This window comes from Saccopteryx leptura, chromosome X, assembly GCF_036850995.1.
Source record: "Saccopteryx leptura isolate mSacLep1 chromosome X, mSacLep1_pri_phased_curated, whole genome shotgun sequence".
Taxonomy (NCBI): Eukaryota; Metazoa; Chordata; class Mammalia; order Chiroptera; family Emballonuridae; genus Saccopteryx; species Saccopteryx leptura.
This window is the reverse complement of record NC_089516.1, coordinates 115115928-115139289: the sequence shown is the minus strand read 5'-3', so window position 1 is coordinate 115139289 and position 23362 is coordinate 115115928. Positions and strand designations below refer to the sequence as shown.

The 23362-nt window shown below is 38.8% G+C and overlaps 1 pseudogene; it reads right to left on the bottom strand.

Annotated features, from left to right (window-relative positions):
• Positions 1-1216: 1216 nt before the first annotated feature.
• On the bottom strand, positions 1217-5704 carry LOC136386465 (serine/arginine repetitive matrix protein 1 pseudogene; annotated as a pseudogene).
• Positions 5705-23362: the final 17658 nt, after the last annotated feature.

Below are 23362 nucleotides of genomic sequence, written 5' to 3'. Positions count from 1 at the left end.
CAGTGTTTATTCAATTAAGATGCATTTTTTTAATTTAGAAATTTATTCTGTTTAATCCACAAGCTTTATATAGCTTTAGTTTTTTTAAAAAAACCTCAACAACAACAAAAAAACAAAAAGAGTGAAAACAATACTCTATTTCAAAGTCTGGGCCCTTCCAGCCTTCCAAATACAAGAGCTTGGAAAGTTGTATATACCAATTGGAAGAATAAGACAAAATTATGAATGGAGACATGGCATTTCAGAAACAGAATTTATGTAACTGAAGGATCCTTCCTGGGACTAGTTAACTGCCTTTACAAAAAAAAAAAAAAAAAAAAAAAAAAAAAAACACAACAGAATAGAATGAAATTTCAGTGTTCCAAATCAACTTCTTACACATCAATATTAACCCACCTTGTTCTGGCAAACAACATGCTTTCATTTTATGTCTCATCTTAGAGTTTGAATCCTGACTCATTTCAGCAGAGACTCCACAGGCAACAGGAAAAGTTGTGGCATTAAACTGTTTATACTTTTGTCGTAGTTCTACAGTGGTCTTAATTCTGGGCAACTGCAAACCATACAAGGTTGGAAGCATCATAACTTAAATGAGTGATAAGACTCAAATGAGAAAAAGGAAAAAAGAAAAAGAGAGAGAACCTCTGGGAGTAGCCAGGGGCATTTAAAGAAACCATAAGGATGCAAGCAATATTTAAAGCCCCCTTTTTTAAAAAGGGGACATTTTTTTGGCTTAAAATATTCCACTCTAAATGAATTTATGTCAGCTGTCAATGAAAGAATGTCACTAATACACCTTGGACACCTTTTGCAATGTAAATCCATGCCCTTTTTTACATGGTGAACTTCAACCTAGCAATTATTACAACAAATGTTATAGTATAAAGCTCAAACACATTTTTAGCAATTTTGAAATTAAATTGAGTACAAACCAAATAAAATTTACATCCTAACAAACATCTTTTTTTTTTTAAAGTTCTTTTTTTAAATTTTATTTATTCATTTTTAGAGAGGAGAGAGAGGGGGAGAGAGAAAGACAGAGGGAGAGAGAGGAGAGAGAGACAGAGAGAGAGAAAGGGGTAGGGGCTGGAAGCATCAACTCCTATATGTGCCTTGACCAAGCAAGCCCAGGGTTTCGAACCGGCGACCTCAGCATTTCCAGGTCGATGCTTTATCCACTGCGCCACCACAGGTCAGGCCTAACAAACATTTCCACCTAAGACTGAGGAGGCACTTGAGCCTTCCTCATGAATCGCAGGGCCTTTTCCCGCAGGTGCTTCTCTAGGTCGTCAAGGTTATCCTCAGCTTCACTCTCAGTCTCCTTCCGAGGTTCTTCCTGTGCTGATGTGGTAGCAGGAGCAGCAACGGCTGCAGGGGTTCCGGCAGCTGCAGCAGCTGCAGCCCCAGCCTTTTCTTTCTAGTGTTTTTTGTGTTTCTTTTGCTTTTTATCTTTTTTGTGTTTCTTGTCCTTCTTTTTCTTCTTTTTCTTTCCACCACCTCCTTGGTCCGAATTCCTCGCTGGTGATGGGCTTGGTGTTGGGCTTTTAGCTTTTCTGACCTGTACCGCTGGTGACCAGTTGGTAGAAGGTGACTGAGACTGGACAGGAGAGGGAGTTACAGGGGGTTTTTTAGTTGCTGGCTCGGGAGACTTTGAGACAGATCGGAAGGATGAGACTCTCCTTACAGACTGAGGGCTTGGTGAGGGAGCTTTTTTAAAATTTTTTGGGCTCCGGAGTTCTGGAGACTCTCCTAATGGGCCTAGTACTTGGAGATGGAGACTGCCTTCTTTGGGGTGATGGTGATGGTCCTCTTCGAATGGGCGGAGGACTTAAGGAGGTCCGAGGAGCTCGAGGCCGTGGTGAGGGCGAACGCCATTTGTTTGGTTGTGGTGACCGGGCCTCCCGGGTAGACCGGCTTGGAGAAGACCCTTTCCTCTGCTTTGATGACAGTGAAGGTGAACGTCTCTTGGTGGGTGGGGAGCTTCTTTGTTTGGGAGGTGGAGAATGGGAGACCCGACGCCTTGGTGGTGGAGAGGGTGATGCCCTTCATTTAGGAGGGGGTGGGGGAGAAGCTGTTCTTCTCTTTGGAGGCGGGGAGGGAGAATATCTTCTCTGTATTGGAGGAGAGTATCTTCTTGGGGAAGGTGATCGCTGACATGGGGGAGGAGGAGTCCTTCGTCGTGATGGTGTGGGGGACCTACGACGTCCAGGAGGTGGCGCAGGAGAGGGAGAACATCGCCGTCTGGCGGGTGGGGGGAGGGACTTCTCCCCCGCCTACCACTTTTAGTCATTGGCGATTGCCATCGCTTTCCCATCTGCATCCGAGGGGAAGGCTCTTTCTGGCGCTTTCGAGGTGATGGAGAGGCACTCCAGGAAGGTGAATGTCTCCGCCGCCGCCTGCCTACTTCACCATTCTTCACATGGGACCTCTTGGGTCGCTCATCTTTTGAGGAAGAGGAGGAGCCAGAATCAGACGAAGACTGCTGGTTCTGTTGTCTATACTGACGTCTCTGCTGCACAGAATCTGCTGCAGCCATTTTGCCACCTTTATCTTCTTCTGATTCAGATAACTCTACTTTTCTAGGCTTGAGTGCTGGTAAAGGGGACTCTCTTTTTTCTGTACCTTTATGTTTTATCACTTTACCTGAAGTTCTCCCTGGAGAAACAGAAACACGGCTTTTCCTTGTTTCGTTTGACTGCTGGGGTGTTGGGGAATGACGAGTTTTTGGTGGAGGAGTTGCTGGGGCGATGGCCTGTGCCGTCGCCTTGGGGGACTTGCTGAAGGAGACAACCTCCGTGTTTTTCGAGGGGGGCTGGATGTCCTCTTAGGAGGCTTCTTTGGCGGTGACAGGGAATGAGACGAAGAGGAGAATGAACTACTCCCAGATAAGGATGCTGATGAACGCCTTCTTCGCCTCACTGGAGATCTGCTCCTTCCGTGCCGGGGTGGAGGAGGCATTCGTCTTGGTGGAGTTCTTCTTCGAGGAGATGGCCGCCTTCCTGGGCGTGGCCGCCTTCCAGGTGAGTATGATTTTGATCTGGATCTATGGCGCTGTCGAGGTCGAGTATGAGAAGGGGAGCGAGAATGTGTCTGGGATCTGGATTTGGAACGTGACCGGGATCGTGGTCTGGTCTTCTCCTTTTCCTTTTCTTGTTTGGAATTTTTCTCTGGAGAAGGCTCTTTAGGTTCCGGTACAGGTTCAAGCTTGGGAACTTTTAGGATGTCAGTAGTAGAAGTGGCCTCTTGTACTGAAGGTTCTTTTACTTTTGCTGATGGTTCTGGGAACTCTGGAATTTTTTCCTTCTTTTCTGGAGCAGGGGAAGGACTCCGGCTCTTGGTTCTGTGACGGGGAGATCGAGAATGACTGCGCTTTCTCTCTCTCCTGACAGGGGAAGATCATCTTCTAGGGGAAGGAGATCTGGATTTGTGTCTTCGAGGACTTTGTGACCTCTCTCTTTTTTCTCTGCTGCTTGCTTTTTCTCCCTTATCCCTCTTATCTTTGTCTTCATCTTGTTTTTTCATAGATGCCAACTTTTCTTGCTCAATCTGTCTCTGTTCTATTTCTTCTTTCTTCAGTTCTAGGAAAGCAGAGGGAATTCCGGCGATTTTTTCTTGTGCACTTAGGAGCAGGGGAACTGGCAACCTCTGTGCTTCAGACCTATGCTCTAACTAACCGAGCTATCTGGCCAGGGACAGTGGGGAATAGATTTGAGCTGAGTTATCCACACAACTGTTGACAAATTTCTAGTGGCTCAACTGGTAGATATAAACAGTACTTCAGCAGATTAGACCAGTGGGGAAAGTGAAGAAGCTTGGATTGTGAAAGTACCAAGACCTAATGTAAATGACACACCTGTAATACTGCACAATGTGAGAGGGGAACTAAAGTCCAAAGTGACCTCGTTTTGTGCATTCTGGCTCCATAAGTAGCCAGCATTAATATCCAAGGATCATTTCATTGGTGGAACCTGGCAGTAAGGAGTTAGTGACACCTAGTCACGCAGGACACAGGGCTATAATTTGACAATCCCTTCAGGTTTGAAACTTGTCTCCATGCTGTAGCTGAAAGTAAAGAAACAAAATTCAAATTGTAAGTAAAAGAAAAATGTTGGAAATCGTTTAACAGAAAATCAGGATCCCAGTCACAAGGAGCCGAGCTTCACACAGAGTCTGCAAGGTGTTATTTATCAAGCACCTGCACACATTCAGAAGCAGAAATTTGGACTTCAAAATAACACTTTCAATTTATATGCTGTGATTTTCCTTAGGGTGTAGACATGGAATGAGGGATGGGGGTCTGGGCGACACAACTTTATTTAGCTACTTCTGATAAGATCAACTCCCTAATATAAATGGAGTTGTGAGGAGAACATTGTTATTCTCTGAGAGTATTTTTTTTTGTATTTTTTTCTGAAGCTGGAAATGGGGAGAGACAGTCAGACAGACTCCCGCATGCGCCCGACCAGGATCCACCGGGCACGCCCACCAGGGGCTATGCTTTGCCCACTAGGGGGCGATGCTCTGCCCCTCCGGGGCATCGCTCTGTTGCGACCAGAGCCACTCTAGCGCCTGGGGCAGAGGCTAAGGAGCCATCCCCAGTGCCCGGGCCATCTTTGCTCCAATGGAGCCTCGCTGCGGGAGGGGAAGAGAGAGATAGAGAGGAAGGAGAAGGGGAGGGGTGGAGAAGCAAATGGGCACCTCTCCTGTGTGCCCTGGCTGGGAATTGAACCTGGAACCTCCGCACACCAGGCCGACGCTCTACCAGTGAGCCAACTGGCCAGGGCCTGTCTGAGAGTATTTTTAAGGAGTTTGTTGAGATTCAAATAGTTCATAATGAAGTTCAAAAAGCATGGGTGAGCTTTAGAAGATGAAGAAAAAATAAGAATTGTATATATAATCTGGTAACAGTGATGAGAGGAGATAAGGGTTTCAGTGGCTAAGAAAAGTTGCATACATTTGGAGTTGGTTTGGGTAGCTGGTATTGCCACGACTATGAATATCCAGCAGAAGCAAAAAGCTAATAGTGAGAAGACAGCCTGAGATTTTTTTTGCTCTTCAAGTACATTTCTTGAACCGACTTTAAATTGATCAAAGGCATTTTTGAACAAAATTCTTTTTCAGATATTAACTTTGATGACTATTTCTCTTTACTTAAAAATCATGAGTTTAATTATCAGTTCTACATTATGAATATTAAATCGGTTTCTAACCTCTCTTTACTTTTTTTAAATCCCCACAATATCTGTACTGTTCATTGGGTATCTCCACTTGGATGTCGTATGGGGTCCTCAAATTTGACAAATATAAAAATAAACTTACCGTATTCCCCCTTTCCCTCACTGTATTTCTCATTTTTGTGTATTGTAACAATGATTCATAGGCTCAGACCTTCAGGATTTAATAGTTTTCCTTAAGTTTTATAGCTGAAAAATGGCAGAGCTAAGACTAGAATCCAGATCTGATTTTAAATCCTGTGTGTTCTAGTGATTTGGACTAAATGTTAAGATGACTGAATCTGATAATGAAGGCCCTTCACCTTTCACCCCTTAATCTACTTTTCTAACCTCACCTCCCATAATTGCTTCTCATGTTCTCTTTGTCTAATCACACTGTGCTTCTTTTAGTTTAACAAACTTATCTGGCATTTATTCATTTCCATACCTTTGCTCATATTGTTCACTTCACTTGGCATGCCTTCCCTCATGCCCTTATTCAATCTTGTCTGATCTTCATAAACCAGCACAAAAATAATTTTCTACCAACCCTTCTTTAATTCATCTCAGTTAGAAGTGCCCATGCCTCCAATAAATAACTGTAGGAACTTATCTAAGTCACTGATGGTACTTTATTATTTTTACTTTGTATTGTTAATTCAGCATTTATTGAATTACCATCATATGCCATTTCTATTTGAAATATGGTGATCAGTGAACAAGTTGGGCAATCTTGCTGATTATATGGGATTCATTGTTCAGTCAGGGAAGAAAGACAAGTTAAAAAACAATAGCCATACAGTCTAAAATTACAGAGTCATAGAGTAAAGAGCAGATGCCATCGAACCTTAAAAATGTTTATTACAGCATTACTCACAATTACCAAGATATAGAAACAAAGTGTTCCTCGATAAAGGATTGAATGAAAAAGATGTGATACATATATACAATAGAATACTACTCAGCCTTAAGAAATGATGATATAGTGACATTTTCGACAACAAGAATGGACCTTGAGAACATTATACTGAATAAAATACTGGTTAGTAAATCAGAAAAAGCTAAGAACTGTATGATTTCACACATAGGTAAGATATAAAACTGAGACTCATGGACATAGATAAAAGTAAAGTGGTTTCCAGGGGGAAGGGAATGTGGTGGAGGGAGAAGAGGAAAGATATAAAGGGGGGCCAATATAAGGTGATGTAAAATAATTTGACCTTAGGTGGTGGTTATACAACGTAATCAACAGTTCAAATGCTATCAAAGTGTTTACTTGAAACCTATGTACTCTTATTGATCAATGTCACCCTGTTAAATCTAATTTTTTAAATGAAAGTTTTTTAAAAAGGGTCTTTTACCCAGACTTGGAATGGTAAGGACAATCAGGAAAGGCTTTTAGAAGACAGGAGGACACAACACTATAACTTTTTTAGGGCATAATGCTTGCTTGATTAGTGTTCCCCTGCAGGACACTCCATCCCTGCTCTGTCTCTTGAGCATGTCTCTATTGCATTATTGTATTTCTTTTCTGGGACCACTGCTTTATTTTAATGTAGTCAGTAAAACTTAATTATTTTCCTGATATTGAGAGTGAAGTTATAATTAATACTTGACAGTGGCTGTCCAATGATTTAAAATATGAGTGAAAGTTTCTCTTCACATGTGTCCTTGTCTTAAATGACAATGCAGATGACCACACGCTTGATGTGAATCCATTTATATAATAGGTGAGCCTTGAAGAGTAGCCTATTTTCTTTAATAGCACTTATCATAGTTTGTGATTATGTATGTCTTTAATTACTTCATAGATACCCACATTCTACATAAGATTTTGCTCAGATTTGTATCCCTGGTGTCTAGCATGGTGCACGGCACTTAGTAATCACTCAATAATTATTTATTGAATGAATAAATTGCCCAAATAGACAAAAAAAATTTTGCCATGTTTTCACGGTTTTTTTTAGTGAGAGACAGAGAGAGAAATAGAGACAGAGAGAAGAACAGATAGAAACAGACAGACAGGAAAGGAGATGAGCAGCATCAGTTCTTCATTGTGGTACTTTAGTTGTTCATTGATTGCTTTCTCATCTGTGCCTTGACTGGGGGACTCCTTGCTCAAGCCAACAACTTTGGTCTTCAAGCCATAGACCTTTGGGCTCAAGCCAGTGACCATGGAGTCATGTCTATCATTTTGTGCTCAAGTCGGTAATCTTGGGGCTCCAAACATGGGTCTTCAGCATACCAGGCTGACACTCTACCCACTGTGTCACTGCCTGGCTAGGAAAAATAGCTAAAATTTAATATAAGTTTTTACTACTTAATTTGAATGATTGTTTTATTGCTTTACATTAGAACAAAAAACTATGAGCAGTGGTGGGATTTAAATAATGTAACATCTGGTTCTCTGCCTTAATGACTATTTTAAATATATATATACCAAAGTAGTTTATTATTTCATGCATTTAATACTTAAGAACAATAAAAGAGGTACACAAAGTTAGATTATGTTATAAGAATTTTAAAATATTAATGAAAAAATATTAAATAATACCTGACAAAAAACAACACAAGTTGTCAACCCCTGGTTGTGTGGCGCTTTTTCTCTTTACGTTATATGTTTGTTTATTGAAGTAACAAACATGGGGGAATTAAAATGTAGTATTTTATCAAAAGTATAATGAGTTTTATGAAATGAATAAATAAATATTACAAGCATAGATCCGTCAAATTCTTTTTCACCTATGGACATAATGAACATTACTACAGGCAGTTAGAATATGCTGTTGCACAAATGAATATTAAAAAAGAGTAAGGAATGTAAATTTGTGATTTCCACATTGGTTGGCTGCCCAGGCACCAAGCTAAGAGAGAACTCTGATTACAAGTGCCATTTTAACAACCAGTTCATCGAACTCAACAAAAAATTAGGTATCAGTTCTGCCAAACAGGTGTGAATCAGCGGAATTCCACCAGTGATTATGAGTGATAAGAAAGCTAGGTTCTCGTTCTCTCTCTCTCTCTCTCTCTCTCTCTCTCTCTCTCTCTTTGTGTGTGGGGAAAGAAACATTGTTTTACCATAAAAGACAAGAGTCATATAGATATACATGTATTTTTATAGCTTCCTAACTAATCTCCCTGCTTCTATTCCAGCCCCTCTAGAGTCAATTCTCAGCATAACAAGCCAGAGAGATTCTTTTAAAAATGTAAACTAATCCATGCTACTTACTTCTTTAAAACCTCAATACACTAAGGATGAAACAAAAATCTTTACCATGACCTACAGAATGCTTTATGATCCAGCCCTTACCTACCTCTCTTCTTCTTGCTCATTCTACTGGCTTTGTTTCTGTCCTTTGAACTTGCCATTGTATTATCTTTCTGAGAACCTTGGTACTTGCTTTTTTTTCTCTACGTGGAGTGTTCTTCCCTGGGATATTTTATATGATTTTCTCTCTCCTCAGAAAGCTATCCCTGGTCACCCCACTACCCCTACCACTGTCTCCTTTTACCTAGTTCCATTTTTAGTAGCAATTAGCATCATCTGTAATAATATTAGTAATTTGTTTACTTTTGAGGGGTCAATCTCCTCTACTGTGATATATGCTCCATGAGAGTAGAGATTTCTTTTTTCTGTTATGCTCATTGTTGTGTTTTCAACATTTAGAACAGATTCCGAAATAGAGTCCACAGGCAGTAAATATATATTGAATCAATAATTATTTTATTATATACTTCAACAAAAGACTGTAAGTTTTCAGGGGAAAGAATCATACTATTTTCTTTCACTAATTTATTCTCAGTGCCTGAAGAGGGCATAGGACACAGTAGATGCTCAATAAATATGTGACATGTGTTGCATTAAACATAGCCATGCCCATGTGTGTATATATATATATATATATATATATATATATGAATTAAATGAACTACCGATTTATTTTCAATATGCTGAAACTTTTCTGAAATTATAAACTCTCCAGTAAACCCACAGAAATGTAAATAAACTTTGTTTGCAAATCTTTAATCTCTAACTAATGTGCAAAGTAGGATTAATTTTTTTTCTTCTACCCAACCTTTGACATCCTTTTTGATTTCTCCAACTTAAAATAAGTCATTTGCTTTTATTCATTTTAGAAGTGGGAAAGAGAGAGAGAGAGAAAGAGAAAGAGAGAGAGGGAGGGAGAGGGAGATAGAGAGAATGGAAGCATCAACTCCCATATGTGCCTTGACCAGGCAAGTCCAGGGTTTTGAACCGGTGACCTCAGTGTTCCAGGTCGATGTTTCATCCACTGTGCCACCATAGGTCAGGCTAAAATTAGTCATTAACCAAGTCAGACAGATTGTATCTATATTATTGGATCCATCACTCCTTTCCATTCCTACTGAATCTCCTAATAAAAGCCCTGTTGCTTTTTGTCTAGATTTTTACAGAAATCTTCTAATACGCCTCCCTGCCTTCTGTTTTTCTCACCTTCTGACCATCCAATATACAGATGCCAGATTTACCTTCTGAGACTTCATATAATTCCTTCATTAAAAAGACTCTAGGCCTAGAAGGTATGTGTGGTCCTTTATATTTGAACCCTGTCTACTGAATTAAGTATAGAATTTCCATCCTAGCATTCAAAGCTTTAATTAGTATTTTAATAATCTAATTTTCCAAATTTACTTTTTTTAGATTTCCTTTTTTTTATTAAATTTAATGCAGTGACATTGATAAATCAGGGTACATATGTTGAAAGAAAATATCTCTAGATTATTTTGACATTTGATTGTGCTGTATACCCCTCCCCCAAAGTCAAATTGTCTTCTGTCACCTTCTATCTGGTTTTCTTTGTGCCCCTCCCCTTTCCTAATCCCTCTCTCCTTCTTCACCTCCTCCCCCCTCCCCCAACCTCCCGCCCCTGTTGCCATCACATTCTTGTTCATGTCTCTGAGTCTCATTTTTATGTCCCTTCCATGTATGGATTCATCTTAGTTTTTTTGTTTTTTTTTTCTGATTTACTTATTTCACTCCGTATAATGTTGTCAAGGTCCATCCATGTTATTGTAAATGATCCAATGTCATCATTTCTTATGGCTGAGTAGTATTCCATAGTATATATGTACCAAAGCTTTTTAATCCACTGGTCCTCTGACAGACACTTGGGCTGTTTCCAGATCTTCGCTATTGTGAACAATGCTGCCACAAACATGCGGGTGCATTTCTCCTTTTCGAGCCATCCTATGGTGTCCTTGGGGCATATTCCTAAAAGTGGGATAGCTGGGTCAAAAGGCAGTTGCTTATCAACAAAACAACACAGAATAAGTGCTGGCGAGGATGTGGAGAAAAGGGAACCCTCCTGCACTGCTGGTGGGAATGCAGACTGGTGCAGCCACTGTGGAAAACAGTATGGAGATTACTCAAAAATCTGAAGATTTTCTTTTTTTTTTTACCCACCTCATGAACCCTACTGTTCTTCCAAACTTCACTATTTGCATATCTTGGACATATATGAGATTCTAGTTATACCATTTTCTTTTTCCCTGAAATGCCCTCCTTTTATACTTGTTTGCTAAACTCCTTTTAAACATATGTTAAATATTGTCTTTCTTTCATGCCTTTCCTAAGAAAGACAAGACAAATACCCAAATAATTGACTTTCATGCTAGGTAAATTAAGATAAGCTGAGTCTTACATCAAAATAACTCACAAATGATTGTGGATGCAAAGCTTTCCAAGGGCAGGTAATGTCCCTGTCTTGTTCTCTATCATTGATCCAATATCTAGCACAGTTTATGACACAGGAAATCCTAAATAGGAATGTAATAAATACATAGTGAATAACCTAGTTAAGAGGAACATCATACTCCATATCTATGTTTCTTGGAGACAGGATTTTTTTTAAATTTATGCTCATTGAGTTGATGCACAAGAACTGTATGTTAAATTTAGTGGCAAACATAGCGCTCTATAAATTGTGTCATTACTTGAGTACTGATTATATTTAAATTAAATATGTACTGTGCCAGTATCATTAACAAGATGTAGGTTTGGGACAAAATGATGTATTGCTATTTTACTGACAGAGTCAAGGAGGATAGAGTCAAAAGAAGCCAAACTGAAGGTTTCATAGAGTTAATTAAAGTCTTTACATAAAGATGATTGACTGAAAACACTCAAAGGCCAAATAAAGTCCTCAGAAAGATGATCAGCCCAATGAAACGTTAGTTTTTATTGTGAATAATTTCAGTCAGTTGTCTGTGAAGGGAGTTAGAAGAGTTTTATCTTGTAGCTTCTAGATCCTGTAACTTAGTCCAACCATTGTGAAACAATGAAACAACACAGAGTCCCATTGTGAAGGAGGTGAAGTCTTACATTTTGTTGACATTATTATTTGATGCCCTTCTTCAGTTGTCTCTGTTGTACTTTTTTTTTTTTTTTTTTTTTTTTTTTTGTGGTACTGCATGCTAGGAAGCAGACCTTCCATGATCTGGTCCTTTCCTCATATACTCATTGCAAATCCAAACTGACATAGTCCCAGGTCCTCAGAATCCAATGTGAAGAAACTAAGTCAAGATGACAAGTGATTGCTTCTGGCTTCCAGTGTGACATACTTGCATTTTAATGAGTTTCTAAAAGCAAAACCTTTATCCAACAAAAAAGCCTAATCAAAGGGGCGTTAAGTGCTAAAGCAGGCTAGGATAAATCAGGACACTTCAAAGTGCCCCATCTAACTCTTAGTTCCCTGAGGACCAAATGCAGTTACATTAGCTAAGACTCTCAGGAGAAGAATTGACATGTTCACTTGTCGTAAGGTTATTTGGAGAATATCTTTAAAGCACTTGGAACTCATCAAAGAGAAGTACTATTACTTGGAGCTAGAGGAGATAGCTCTAAAGCAATAAAAGTAGAAAAATATTTTTATCCAGAAGGTGGTAAATATATAACCCCATTACTTTATGAAGGAATTGAGTCAGAAAATAGAAAAAGGGTAAAAAAGGTATTCTTTTTTTTGAATATTTTATTTATTTTTTATTATTTTTTATTTATTTATTGTGTTTACATAGATTCCAGTGTCTCCCTGAATGCATCCCCCCTCCCCCATATTCCCCTCAACATCTCCCGTATCCCCTTCCCAAGAGCTCCCTTCCCCCTTCCCTTTAGGTTTAATTCCATTCCTCAGTTCACATTGTTCCTTGGATTCTCAAATAAGTGAGGTCATATGATATTTTTCTTTTTCTGCCTGGCTTATTTCACTCAACATAATAGTTTCCAGGTTCGTCCATATTGTTGCAAAAGGTAATATTTCCTTCTTTTTCATGGCCCCATAATATTCCATTGTATATATGTACCACAGTTTCTTAATCCACTTGTCCACTGACGGATACTTGGGCTGTTTCCAGATCTTTGCTATTGTGAACAATGCTGCCATAAACATGGGGGTGCATTTCTTTTTTTGAGTCATTGATATTCTGTCCTTGGGATATATTCCTATAAGTGGGATGGCTGGGTCAAAAGGTAGTTTGATTTTTAAATTTTTGAGGAATCTCCATACTGTTTTCCACAGTGGCTGCACCAGTCTGCATCCAATGGGCAAAGGAAATGAATAGACACTTCTCCAAAGAGGACATACCAATGGCCAATAGACAGATGAAAAAAATGTTTATTTGAGAAATGGAAATTAAAACCATAATGAGATGGTTTAACCACCTCACACCAGTCAGAATGGTGCTCATTAACAAAACAACACACTATAGGTGCTGTCGAGGATGTGGAGAAAAGGAAACCCTCCTGCACTGCTGGTGGAAAAGGTATTCTAATTGTTGCCTGACCAGTGGTGCTGCAACAGATAGAGCATCAACCTTGGATGCTGAAGTCCCAAGTTCAAAACCCCAGGATTGCCAGTGTGCAGGCTCACCAGATTGAGCATGGGATTATGGGTTTGGGAGTAGGATCATTGACATAATCCCATGGTCACTGGCTTGAACAAGAAGTCACTGGCTTGGCTGGAGTCCCTCACCCCCCAATCAAGGCACATATGAAAAGCAATCAATGAACAACTAAAGCACCACAACTATAATTTGACACTTCTCATCTCTCTCCCTTCCAGTCTCTCTGTGTCTCTCACTATATATATATATATATATATATATATATATATATATATATATATATATATATATATATATATATATATATATATATTCAATTGTTATAGAAACTTCCATTGGACAACTCTGACCTACATTTCCATTTCTCTCTCTCCCAAAGGCCTAGACATTAATAAATTTGACAATAGAAACATTTAAAAATGCGTACTATACCAGGCACAGCGCTCAACCTTTTACATATATAATCTCATTTAATTTCCTCAACATTCTTAGGTGCTAGATACCATTATCATTATCATTTTATTCATGAGGAGATAAGTGTCAGAGAGATTAAACCTCTTTACTAGAGTCACACAGCTAGTAACTGGCACAGCTGAATCTGGAACCAAAGCCTAATTTCAATGCCCATGCTTTTAACCACTCAACTTGAATCTCTTCAATCAAGTCCTCATTTTCCATCTCGAGTTTATCTTCTAATATTCTTCTAATATCCCACAAGGAGAAGATATTGCTTGTAAAAGGACCCTGTTTTAAGCCCCACAGATTCAACTTATACATCCTATTTCTTTCACTTAATACTCAGTTGTCTTTTCTCATTCACTTCCCCACCTCTCCTTTCCTATTCTGAAAGAAGCATATTGTGAAAAATAACAGTATATTGCAGATTTTCTCCTTAAAGTGAACCACACAAAGATTGTTCTTGGCCCATCTGCTTTTCCTCCAGAACCCTCTATGAGCAAAGCTTGGTGAGAAGACAGATGAAATAGAAGTCCTGACAACAATCAACATCAGTGTTTGAGAAAAGAGAGTGTGATTATTCTGCAAGAATATATGTGCCCTAACTTCACTCCTACTCAAATATAACACAACTCTTCGATGTCCTGTGTACCTTGTCCAAAACTTAGGGGGAAATGGCTGTATTTGTCTCCATTGTCTATCTACTTTTATTTATCTGTATATTTGTATTTTCAGTATATCCTCAAACATCCCATAATATTTACAAAATGGATATTTCATACAGATTTACCTCAAGTATTTCCTAAACTGGTGTGCTATAGGATACTCTTATGTAATATGTTAAAAATATATTCTATAGGGATAAAAGTCTTTAAAGATCAAATGTGCTTGGGAATTACTGGATTTAAAATGCTAAGCAGATTTCTTTATGGTGGAATTTTTCAAAGTGTTTTTTGTTTTTGTTTTTGTTTTTTTACAGAGACAGAGAGAGTCAGAGAGAGAGAGAGAGATAGGGACAGACAGACAGGAATGGAGAGAGATGAGAAGCATCAATCATCAGTTTTTTGTTGTGACACCTTACTTGTTCATTGATTGCTTTCTCATATGTGCCTTGACCATGGGGCTACAGCAGACTGAGTAACCCCTTGCTCGAACCAGCGACCTTGGGTTCAAACTGGTGAGCTTTGCTCAAACCAGATGAACCCACATTCAAGCTGGCGACCTTGAGGTCTCAAACCTGGGTCCTCCGCACCCCAGTCTGACGCTCTATCCACTGCACCACCTCCTGGTCAGGCCACCGGATTTCTTTAAGGTGGATTTTTTCAAAGTCTTGATGTAAATTGAGTTAAACTACTTTCCTGCTCCAAAACATTTAATCCCTACCACAGTTTATATGGCCCTACAAAACCTGGCCCCAGTTTGCTTTTTCAACATGACCTGGGACTCCTCTTTCTCTTAATGCTCGGCTCCAACCACTTGAGCTTCCTTGCTGTTCCTTGAACACATTAAACTCCTTTCTGCCACAGGACATTTCAGATCAATATCACCTCCTTGGAAAGTCCATTCCTGAAGATTGAATCTAAAGTTCTTTGTATTATTTATTTATATTATTTATATTATTTTTTTCATAACCAGTCCCCTCTCTCTCTCTCTCTCTCTCTCTTTTAGTCCTTTATTGCTCAATCCCTCCATTCTCCTCACTCAGTCCCTTCTAAAACAACCCCTGCCATCCTTACTCTCATTCCTTTATTTTGCTTAATACAATTTTTTTTAACTTTTAGTAATTTTAATTTACTGTGTTAACATGGATTCAAGTGTCCCACTCAATATAACTGCCTTAACCCCACCCACATGTCCCCCATTATATTACCTTTGCCCCCCTCCTCCTGATTCCCTGCCCCCTTCCCTAGGGGATTTGCTGCCCTGTTAACTGTATCTTTGTGTTAAGTATATAGAATTTAAGTAATCCCTTCAACTCCTCTGATCCCATCCTCTCATCCCCCTTCCCTCTGACTGTTGTCCCTCTGCTCCCTGTGACACCGCCTCTGCATCTATTCCATTCCTCAGTTCACTTTGTTCGTTAGATTCCACATATTAGTTTCTTTTGAATCAGTGGTTTTGTATTTTTAGGATATATTCCTAAGAGTGGGATAGCTGGGTCAAAAGGCAGTTCCATTTCTAATTTTTTGAGGAAGTTCCATACTGTTTTCTACAGTGGCTGCACAAGTCTGCATTCCCATCAGCAGTGAAGGAGGGTTCCCTTTTGTTCATATCCTCACCAACACTTATTGTGTGTTAATTTGTTAATAAGCACCATTCTGACAGGTGTGAGGAGGTATCTCATTGTGATTTTAATTTGCATTTCTCTGATGATTAGTGAAGTTGAACATTTTTTATATGCCTATTGGCCATCTGTATGCATTCTTTGAAGAAGTGTCTATTCTGTTCTTTACCCCTTTTAATTGGATTGTTTACCTTACTGGTGTTGAGTTTTAGTTCTTTATAAATATTGGTTATTAACTCCTTATCATATGTTTTGGTGAATATATCCTCCCATTATGTGGGTTGTCTTTTTATTTTTTTCATGGTGTCTTCTGCTGTGCAAAAGCTTTTAAGTTTGATATAGTCTCATTTGTTTATTTTGTCCTTTATTTCACTTGCCCGTGGAGATAAACTGGCAAAAATGCTGCTATGAGAGATATGAGAGAGTTTACTGCCTATGTATTCTTCCAAGATATATATGGTTTCTCAACTTACACTTAAGATTTTTATCCATTTTGAGTTTATTTTTGTGAATGGTAAATTGGTCGTACGTTGGTTCTATTTTTTACATGTTACTGTCCAATATTCCCAACACCATTTATTAAAGAAACTGCCTTTACTGTATGCTCTTACATCCTTTGTCAAATATGAATTGACCATCATAAAGGTGTGGGTTTATCTTTTGGTTCTCTGTTCTGTTCCATTGATCTGTATGCCTGTTCCTATGCCAGTACCAAGCTCCTTTAATTACGATGGCCTTGTAGTATATCCTAATATCAGAAAGTGCGGTACCTCCCACTTTATTTTTCATTTTCGAGATTACTGAGACTGTTTTCTTTTTTGGTTCCATTTAAATTTTTGGAATATTTGTTCTATATCTTTGAAGTATGCCATTGGTTTTTTAATAGGAATTGCATTAAATTTATAGATTGCTTTAGGTAATATAGACATTTTAATGATGTTTATTTTTCCTATCCATAAGCATGGTATATGCTTCCATTTGTTTATATCTTCCTTGATTTCTTTTTTCTATGTCTTATAATTTTCTGAGTACAAGTCTTTTACCTCTTTAGTTAAATTTACTCCTAGGTACTTTATTATTATTTCCTTTGTTGTTGTTGCAGTAGTGAAGGGGATTGTTTCCTTAATTTCTCTCTCAGACAGTTTATTGTTGCTGTATAAAAATGCCACTGATTTCTGAATATTAATTTTATATCCTGCCAATTTGCTAAACTTATTAATCAGGTTTAGTAGTTTTTTGACTGAGACTTTAGACTTTTCTATGTATAGTATTATGTCATTAAAAATAATGATAGTTTTACCTCTTCTTTTTCAATTTGTTTTGTTTTGTTTTTGTATTTTTCTGAAGCTGGAAACCGGGAGAGACAGTCAGACAGACTCCCGCATGCGCCCGACCAGGATCCACCCGGCACGCCCACCAGGGGCCACGCTCTGCCCCTTCAAGGCATTGCTCTGTTGAGACCAGAGCCACTCCAGCGCCTGGGGCAGAGGCCAAGGAGCCATCCCCAGCGCCCAGGCCATCCTTGCTCCAATGGAGCCTCGGCTGCGGGAGGGGAAGGGAGAGACAGAGAGGAAGGAGAGGGGGAGGGGTGGAGAAGCAGATGGGTGCTTCTCCTGTGTGCCCTGGCCAGGAATCGAACCTGGGACTTCTGCACGCCAGGCCGATGCTCTACCACTGAGCCAACCAGCCAGGGCCTTCTTTTTCAATTTGGATGCTTTTTATTTCTTCTTCTTTTCTGATTGCTGTGGATAGGACACTTCCAGAACAATGTTGAATAAGAGTGGTAGAAGGAGGCACCCCTGCCTTGTTCCTGATCTTAATAGGATTGCTTTTAATTTTTGCTCATTGAGTATTATGTTGGCAGTTGGATTGTCATAGATGGCCTTTATTATGTTTAGGTATGTTCTCTGATTTCGACTTTGCTGAGAGTTTTGATCATAAATGAGTGGTGAATTTTATCAAATGCATTTTCTGCATCTGTTGATGTTGTTGGGAGTTTTTTGATAACTGTTTCAATCTCATTTGATGAAATCAGTCTGTTTACATTTTCTAATTCTTCTATATTTATTTTTGAAAGATTATATGTTTCGAGGAATTTGTCCATTTCATCTAGGTTGTCTAATTTTATGGCATGCAGTCCTTCATAGTATTTTCTTACAATTCTTTGTATTTCTGCTGTATCGGTTGTTACTTCTCTTCTCTCATTTCTAATTTATTTATTAGAATCCTCTCTTTTTTTCTTTTTTTTTTTATTTAATAATTTTATTTTTTTAATGGGGTGACATCAATAAATCAGGATACATATATTCAAAGATAACAAGTCCAGGTTATCTTGTCGTTCAATTATGTTGCATACCCATCACCCAAAGTCAGATTGTCCTCTGTCACCTTCTATCTTGTTTTCTTTGTGCCCCTCCCCCTCCCCCTTTCCCTCTCCCATTCCCCCCTCCCCCCCGTAACCACCACACTCTTATCAATGTCTCTTAGTTTCACTTTTATGTCCCACCTACGTATGGAATAATGCAGTTTCTGTTTTTTTCTGATTTACTTATTTCGCTTCGTATCATGTTATCAAGATCCCACCATTTTGCTGTAAATGTTCCAATGTCATCATTTCTTATGGCTGAGTAGTATTCCATAGTGTATATGTGCCACATCCTCTACTGGGTATATACCCCAAAAACTCAGAAATATTGATACGTAAAGACACATGCAGCCCCATGTTTATTGCAGCATTGTTCACAGTGGCCAGGACATGGAAACAACCAAAAATCCCGTCAATAGATGACTGTTTGCTAATATTTTGTTGAGAATTTTAGCATCCATGTTCATCAGGACATTTGTCTATAGTTTTCTTTCTTTGTAGTGTCTTTACCTGGTTTTGGAATTAAGATCATATTTGCCTCATAAAAGGAGCTGGGAAGTCTTCTCTCCTCTTGAATTTTTTGAAATAGATTGAGATGAATAGGTATTAGTTCTTCTTTAAATATTTGGTAAAATCTGCCTGTGAAGCCATCCATTCCAGCACTTTCATTTCCTGGGAAATTTTAATAATTGTTTGAATTTCATTTGTTGTAATCAGTCTATTCTGGTTTTCTTATTCTTCCACATTGAATTTTGGAAGGCTGTATATTTCTAGAAATTTATCCCTTTCACTTAGGTTGTCCAATTTTTTGGCATTTATGTCTTCATAGTATTTTCTTACAATCTTATGTATTTCTTTAATGTCAGTTGTTACTTCTCCACTTTCATTTCTAATTTTATTTATTTGAATCTTCTCTCTTTTTTTCTTGATGAGTCTCATTAAAGGTTCATCAATCATGTTTATTTTTTCAAAAAAACAGCTTTTGGTTTCATTGATTTTTTGTATTTTTTTAGCCTCTGTGTCATTTATTTCCACTCTGATCTTTATTATTTCTTTCCTTCTCCTTCCTCTAGGCTTTCTTTATTTTTATTTTTCTAGTTCTTTTAGATGCAAGGTTAAGTTGTTTATTTTAACCTTTTCTTGCTTCTTAAGTTATGCCTGTAATTCTATGAACTTTCCTTTCAGGCTGCTTTTGCTGTGTCCCATAAATTTTGAGTTGTTGTATATTCATTTTCATTTGTTTCTAGGAATTTTTTGGTTTCTTCCTTGATCTCACTGTTATCCCATTTGTTATTTAATAACATGCTATTTAGCCTCCAAATGTTTAAATGTTTTTCAGTGTTTCTATTGTAGTTGATTTCTAGTTTCATGCCATGTGATCAGAGAAGATGCTTGATATGATTTCAATCTTCTTAAATTTATTAAGACATGTTTTGTGTCCTAACATGTGGTCTATCCTACAAAATGTACCATGAGCACTTAAGAAGAATGTATATTCTGCTGCTTTGGGGTGATGGATTCTAAAGTTATGTATTAAATCCAGTTTATCTACTGTGTCATTTAAGTCTGCTGTTTTTCTGTTAATTTTCTGTCAGGAGGATCTATCTATTGATATAATTGAGATATTAAGATCCCCTATTCTTATAGTATTGCTATTGATCTTGCCCTTTATGTCCATCAGAATCTGCTTTATATATTTAAGTGCTCCTATATTAAGCATATAGATATTTACAATGGTTATATCCTTCTGTTGGATTGTTCCATTTATCATTATGTAGTGACATCTTTTATCTCTTACTCTAGCCTTTTTTAAAAGTCTATTTTGTCAGATATACTTATTGCTACCCCAGCATTTTTTCATTTTCATTTACATGAAATAGTTTATTTCATCTTTTTTTTTTTTTTTTGAAGTGGGTCTTTTTCAGACAGCATATGTACAGGTCTTGATTTCTTATCCATGCAGCTATCTTATGTTTTTTTTTTATTTAATCTATTATATTTAAGTTTTTTTTGACATATATTTATTTATTGCTATTGTATTCTTTAAATCTTCAAACCTCTTTTTCCATTTTTTTTTCCTTTGCTGTTTTTACAGCAGGCCCCTTAACATTTCTTGCTGTACTGGTTTGGTTATAATGAATTTCTTAAGTTTTTTTTAAATTAAATTAATTTTTTTTTTATTTCTCCCTCAATTGTAAATGATAATCTTGCTGGATAAAGTTTTGTTGTAGATTCTTCTTTCGCATCACTTTGAATATTTCCTGCCAATCCTTTCTGACCTCAAGCATTTCTGTTGAGAAGTCAGATGTCATACTTATGGAGGCTCCTCTGTAGGTAATTAACTGCTTTTCTCTTGCAGCTTTTAGTATTCTTTCTTTGTCTCTTAACTTTGGCATTTTAATTATGATGTTTCTTGGTGTAGACCTCCTTTGGTTCCTCTTTAATGGGATTCTCTGTGTTTGTTAAACCTGTGTGACTTTTTCCTTCATCAATTTAGAGATGTTTTTAGCTATGATTTCTTCAAACAGGTTCTCTATCTCTTGTTCATTCTCTTCTCCTTCAAGAACCCCTATGATGCAAATGTTGTTTCTCTTCATGTTGTCACAGAGGTCTCTTAGAGTTTCCTCAGTCTTTTTGAGCCTCTTTTCTTTTTGCTGCTCTGCTTATGTGCTTTTGTTTATCTTGTCCTTTAAATCACTGGTTCGATCCTTTTGTTCTTCCAGCCCTGATGTTGATTCTTGCTAGTGCAGTCTTCATTTCTGATACTGTATTTGTCATTTCTGATGTTTTTTTTTTTTATTTCAATGTCCTTTTTGATGCTTGCTATCTCTTAATTTGGTGCTTATTATGTCCATCCATTGTTGCTCTATGATTCTTCAGGATCCTAAAAATCATTATTTTAAACTCTGCATCTGTTTGCTTACTTCCATTTCATTTAGTTCTTTTTCTGGAGTTTTCTCTTGTTGATTTATTTGGGTCTCATTTCTCTTTCTGCACATTTTGTCTATGCATTATGTAGTGATGTCTGACTTTAAAATTTTTGTAGTGCCTTTATCAGGAAGATGGGCTCGGTGCTACTAACCTTCAGACCACCTGTTTTCCTTGTTCTAGGAATGATTCTTGAGGGTACTATTTTCTCTGGGTTTTGTTATTTGTGTACTAAATAAAGTTGGTCCTTTCATTGATATGGTTATCCTTTTAGGCTGACTGGCTCTAAGGTCAACCTTGATCATGTGTATTACACACTGTGCAATGTCTTTCTTGTTGGGTGTATTTATGCTCCACAGAGTCTATTGCCTACTAGACTCCTCCTTTGGGCATGCTTCTTGTGTAGCTAGCTGAGTTTAGGGTTGGTGCCATCTTCCTCCTACTACAAGTTGTGTTGGTTCTAGATCCTTTTGTGTTGGCATCAGCTGTTATTTGTAACCTGCTGTGGGCTACCTATCTGTAGCTACTGCACCTTTTGCTGTTTGTGTCTGGGTTTTCTGTGCTTAGGTTGTATGGGAGGAGCCAATCTTTGTATAAGGATCAGCTTCCTCCTGCTTAGAGAAGACAGCAGCTGTGTGAAAGCCCCTAGCTCTGTAATATTTGTCTTCACTTTTCAGCTGTCCTCCTCCTCTTGCAGCTGCCTGGTCTTCCCACAGAGTCTTCTATAGAAAGACTGTAGTGTGGGCTCAGTAGAGTCACCCAACCAACCCCTCTACTGGTTGCATGCTTGGTTAGTTTGGGCAGCTGAGGTTGGTAATATAACATTAGTAGAACCCCCTATTTTAGGGGTCTCTTGGTCAGGAGCTCATTATGGGGAATGTGACCCCTACTCCTGAGCCTAATACTTCAGCCACTGCTGTATACTCAAAGTCTATTTCTTCCCAACAAGGTGAGCAGCAGGTTCATATCAGATAGTACCCTCTGCAGACCTTTTTACTGTTGGTGAGACCCCAATCTCAGGAAGAAATACTGAAAGAGTCCTCTCCTAGAGCTGACTGTGCTTCCCCAAAGGTGGCTAAGCCCTTCAACCAGAGTTTGTGGTTGCCTCTTCTGGGTGCAGGTGCAAATGGAAGTACCAATTGCACAGCTAGACTGGCTTTTACCCACTACAGATCTGGGGGAAGGTCTGCTTAAAAGACCAAGGTTCCCTGAGTCCCGCCTCCTGTAGCCTCTGTCTGCTGGTTGTTTGTTGGGCTCAGCCACTGAAAAAACCTCTGCAAGAGTCTAGCTCTTGTAGTAATTTAGGGATTAGGAAGGGTGATAGGTGTGTCTCTGCCCTTCGGTCCCAGGTTTCAGTCCGATAGGCTTTTTTCACAGACTTCAGTAGAATGTGGCTCCAGGAGTCTGGTGAATGTGGATTTTGAGTCCCAGAGTTGTGGTCTGACTGTATTCTGGACATTTTCCACTGAGTCTTCCATGAGGTGGAAACACCAATCTTAGAGGTAGGAGCGTGTTGGGGAAAGTTTTGGCCTCAACACCAGAAAACTGAGTCATTGATGCACGTCCTGCTTCCTGGCCTCTCAGAAACAACTGCTGCTATGACTGAGGTAGGAAACAGTTGCTTTTCCCCAGGCTGATGCCACTAAGAGGGGACTGCTCCATCTGAGAAAGATGGTGACTGCAGTACTGGAGAATGTCTCCACACAGGGGTTCTGGTAGCTTCCCCCTAAAGTGTGTCTCCCTGGGCCTCCAATTTTACACTCTCTTCATGCAATTCTAGTCCTCTGAGCTCTCCCTCCACCAAAGCCCCAGATAAGTGGCTGTGAATAAGATTTTCAGAGTGGTCCTTTTAAGACTGAGCCTGTGTCTCCAACATCTCTATGTCCTTCTTGCAGCAGAAACCTGGCTCTTTTCACCTCCAAATGCTGTGTGGCCACCTCTTCTAGGCTCTGGGGCTCTTAGATGGGGCTCTGGGCCTGGGGTTAAGGACCCTTCCCCTCACTGGGCAACTCTCCCTGCAGTGAGAGTCCCTCTGGACCTTTAGTCACACTTGCTCCTGAGGTGGAGCAATCACCTCCACATCTTTGCTCTTCCTACCAGTCTTGGTGTGGCTTCTTCTGTGATCCTTGGTTATAGATTCCTCTTTGTTTAGTCCAAAATTGGTTTTTCAAGATGACTGTTCTTAATTTAAATTGTAATACAACTTGATCATGAAAGGTGGAAGTTGGAATGTCCCCC